Here is a 4,740-nt window from a genome sequence, read left to right on the forward strand (position 1 = left end):
CCCAAAAAGCCCTCAACTGAAGAAACAACTGTTGCACCAGTAGAGGTGAGATTGATTCAATACTCACACACATCTAATAGTGAGATTACATATCTGGGCCAATTACTGATTTGAAAAAACCTTTAGAATGATTGTAATGTTTTTGGATTTTAATCTTTCAATACTACAAGCGACACTTGAAATTGTTATTCTAATGAAATAAAATCAATCTATGTGTTGCTCTTTTATTTAATAGAAAAGTTACTAGAGTTCTATTGTTGATCATTAGGTTCATTTTGAATGAGTTTTAGGTTTACTAAGTTTATGTTTGTGTGTGTATATATTATATACGCCTTTTGAATTAGGGAAAATGGTAAAACTCATAAAACCAAATGGGTTTTTTGTTTTTCCTGTAGGCTTTGAAAGAAGCCTTTGAACAAGTTCAACTGTGTTCCAGGCTGGAGGAACTTTTACTAAAAAAGAAACTCTTAAACAACGGGGATTCTCCAGAGATTCATGCAAAAAAGGTATGGTTTTCCTCTTGATGACAGTGTTTTCTTGGGTTTCACAAGTAAGTCTGCCCGTCTTAAGAAATGTGGTTTGTTTTGTTGACGTAAGCATCCCATCTGCTAGGCATATGTGATTTGGACATTGTGTTATCTTTTCATAATACATACTTCATCATTTCTTAAAGTTGATTGTACAGTTGGGCAATGATTAGATTTATTTATATTCTATGCTTATTTAAAAACATACTTCATCATTTCTCATTTTCACTGTGTTTGATTAATATGCAGGTTGATAAATTAAAAATTTTATCAGAATCGCTTGCTAACTCTGCTTCAAAAGCTGAAAAACGTATTTCAGACCACAAGTTATTAGCTTTACCTATCTTTATTTGTTTTTGTATAGTAGTGCACCTCTTCCAAGAATGCGTACCACACCTCGAAATAGTTCTTTCTTCCTTAACATATGAAAAGAAAGAGCTGGGAGGTAGATTACTGTTGTGGTCTTATTAGCTACATGCCTACAGAGATTTACCTGAAAGATGCATTTACATTTTTCAAGGCTATTAGACATGTTCTTCAATTAGTGCAATTTTTTACAACTCTAAGAAACAAAAAATAGAAATCTAAATTTCTCAGGGATAGCTTGGAGGTTTTTCTGACATCTAATTTTATTGGCTGATATTATGGATCACAAACGTCTAATTCCCTCCTTTCCCAAAAGAAGATGAAAAAAGAAAAGAAAAGAAAAGAAAGGAGAAGAAAAAAAGTGAGAATATTTTTATTAATACTGTTTATAAAAGCACCTATAATGAGGTGCATCTTTTTTCATGTTTCTGACTAGTAATGTGTGCTTCAGGTCAAGGATCGTCTTTGATTATATGTGTGGGAATATTGACTGGCTGCACAGATACATTATACAAGGACTTGAGTGGTAAGACACTACTTCAGCTTCCAAAACTCTATGGTGCAGGCCATAGACAGGAGAGTTACAATATGTACCTCTTCTGGATCACAATGATTGACACACTATGGCAGAGCCTTGTTCTCTTCTATGTACTTTTATTCACCTATAGGGAGAGCACTATTGACATATGGGGCATGGGAAGTTTGTGGACGATTGCAGTTGTTATCCTAGTTAATATGCACTTGGCAATGGACATTAAGCGGTGGTTGCTACTTACTCATTCTTCAGTTTGGGGATCAATAATCATTACTTATGCCTGTGTGGTGGTATTGGATTCTATACCCATCTTCCCCAATTATGGGTTAGTGTTTTGATTCAAATAGGACCACTGCATATTTTGTCCATTTCACAATGTGGAGCTAATATGTTTTTTTGTCTTCATCAGGACAATATACCATCTGGCAAAGTCACCTGCATATTGGCTCTCTGTCTTGGTTATAATAGTCTTAGCATTACTCCCTCGCTTTATTTGGAAAGTTATACACTAAAATTTTTGGCCTTCAGATATCCAGATAGCTAGAGAAGCTGAGATACTGAGAAAAGAACCTAATTATTTTGGGTCTAAGCCAGATCCAGGTTCCAGTTAATATGTATATTATTAACTGATCCAATTTGCTATGACCTGGCCAGAGTTTGTCCAGCCAAATGTGAAATTTAATGGTAAGTTCAGTTTTATTTATACATCTATTCCTTTTCTGTTTCATTCAGGGTACCTTCCTTGCTCTCTGTCTCTGTGGTTGGAGAAAAATAATTCTCACCTATGGGCATGAGCTTTCTCGAACAGTAACTAGCCATATGTTAAACCCCATGGTCAACCCATTTTCTCACTTTCATCATCATCATCTTTCTCTTTAATTGAATTCTGCACTTGTGTGTACATATCATGTTAAATATGTAAATGTCTAATTAGTATATCTTGTTAAAAGAAATATGTACTTGTGTATACATATATATATATATATATATAGATATAGATATATTAGCATTTGGGCCCATGCAATGCGTAGCAATTCATTTTGGTCCTCTTTTTTTTTTTTGTAAAATTCATAATATGAATTTCTATTTCTGTTTAAATAGAGATATGGTTGACGGTAGGCAGTTGAAACTGTCATGATTTTTCTCTGAACTTCGGTGGCGACTTGATATTTACATGTTTATCCCTTTTATGATGAAAAGCACAGACATATGGCATGGTTTTCTGGACAAAGAGGTAGCGTGACGGACCTTAAAATATGTGTTCACATTATATTATGTAATAATATAAATAGTATAGATGTATGTATTGTAAGTTCAAGGAAACTTATACCATGAGAAATAGCACACAGATTTCATGATAAAATGGGCAGTTCAGAGATCAGTCCTTATGTAATAGATATGCCTCCTGCTTCCTCCGTAGTGTGGAAGCAGTCACATTTAGCTGGACCCATTTTAATGATTTTTATTTTGCCCTGCAGTTCATATGAAAGTGACACAAGCTGACATCATTCCAATTGGATTTAGCATTTAAAATGACACAAAGGGAAGAGAGGGAAGTGCAGATCCGAGGGGGAATGCAAAGCCGAAGGGAGGGTGAGGATTTGGTTGATACTAATGATAAGATGGTCTGGTCGGGGAGGAAAAATGGGGGGAAGAGTGGGATAGAGTTCTTTTAGGATTTGTTGATATTTGTGGGGTTTACTATTGGAACTAGCATATAAGCAGAATCTGTAGTCGGAATTTCATCAAGGTAAATGTCAGGAGTACCAGTAGAGAAAAACAAAAGTATTATAATAGTTTCAATTAGGATGAATTGATAGAGACTAACTAGTTACTTCATGGATGCCTATTGTACTTTCAATTGTGCCTAAGTCCCTTATTGTTATCATGGCATCCATCAGGCAGTCTTCCTACCACATCATGTAGCGGTAATACATCACATGGCTCAGTTTCAGCTGGTACGTATAAGTTTTTGACTTTTTAGTAGTATTTGTATAGTATACTTCAATTGAAATCAAATGGACATGACTATCACAGTTTATTTGTTTATTTGTTTGATCAATTACAGAGAATTTTATTGTTGGCCTCAATTTACAATGATTAATCATTAAATATGATTTTATATTATTTTTGGTGATTGATCTCCTTGTGCCATTGTGCGATGTGTTCATTGTTTTGTTCAATTACGAAGGAATCTTATCTTGACAAATTGACAGCTTGTCTCAAACCACCCCCACTCCCTCTCTTACTTTTGCAACTGCTTGTCTCTTACTACATCAGCATAATTTGCCAATGCCTGAACTCTCCTCTAAAACCTCTTGATATGCTGCCACTCCTATAACATCAAAAGGATTTGACCCCCATCAAATGCATAGAAATATTACAGAAACTAGTGGGGTGGCACTCATTACATGAGTGCAAGTGCCACAAAGAACCACTAAGTTAGCCAATTTTTGAACAATAGTGCATAGAGAGAGAGAAAGAGGTGTACTAAGTAGCCTCTTAATTAGGAAAGAGAATTTTTAAAACTAACTGGGAGTTCTAGGCAGTTGTGGGGAGTTCTTTAGAATAATGTGTTTACTTGACCATTTACCCTCAAATGAATATAGAAGCAAAAGGATTTTCATAATGCATAATTTAATTTTCTTTGGATAGTTTAGGGAAATGAAAAATATACACAAAATTAGTGTTCTACTTTTATATATTAGCAAAGATGACATGCTTGACAACTGAAGTAAAAACGAAACTAAAGCTATTAAAAGTACACATGATGATAATATATATGCATCAATTATGAAGTGCACAATGCTCTAATGGAGATGCCATTAAAGTTGTTGCATGTTGACATTGCTAATATTGGTGCCAAATTTAGTACAAGTCTTGGCAGATTGTTAGATTTTGGAATTGCTATCAACGGTTAGATGCATTTTCTATTATTTATGATTACTGATATCAACTTCTCTCTCTCTCTCCCCCCCCACCCAAATTGTATTCATGTTTTTAAGTTCAGGGAACAACAGCGATAAATGGAAAAAGTGCATTGGAGACAGTGATGGAGAGGCTGGATTACAAGTTAACAAAACTCAGATTCCGAATATAATTGCAGAGACGCAATGCATAGAGAGGGGCATCCAATTGTGGTGAACTAGGTTGATATGGTAAGAAAATGATTTGTGTGAATGTGGTTATTGTGAATGAGAATAAGAATATCAAGTTAGCTCAAATGTCCAGATTTGTATTTTGGTGAACTCAGATTCCTATTTTGGCTCAAATAGAGGGACATCCAATTTTGGTGACTCCTTAATGTAATTC

The 4,740-nt window shown here is 34.8% G+C and overlaps 2 long non-coding RNA genes across 2 annotated transcripts; both read left to right on the forward strand.

The window, feature by feature from the left end:
• The first annotated feature begins 1,342 nt into the window (after positions 1-1,342).
• Positions 1,343-3,020, forward strand: LOC114315660 (uncharacterized). The gene is made up of 3 exons (XR_014361399.1): positions 1,343-1,753; positions 1,838-2,112; positions 2,907-3,020. It is a non-coding gene; the product is annotated as an uncharacterized LOC114315660 (long non-coding RNA).
• A 96-nt stretch (positions 3,021-3,116) lies between these two features.
• On the forward strand, positions 3,117-4,740 carry LOC145820221 (uncharacterized). Its single transcript, XR_014361400.1, has 2 exons — positions 3,117-3,386; positions 4,439-4,740. It is a non-coding gene; the product is annotated as an uncharacterized LOC145820221 (long non-coding RNA).

This window comes from Camellia sinensis, chromosome 2 (genome assembly GCF_055761805.1).
Source record: "Camellia sinensis isolate YWXY chromosome 2, ASM5576180v1, whole genome shotgun sequence".
Lineage (NCBI taxonomy): Eukaryota > Viridiplantae > Streptophyta > Magnoliopsida > Ericales > Theaceae > Camellia > Camellia sinensis.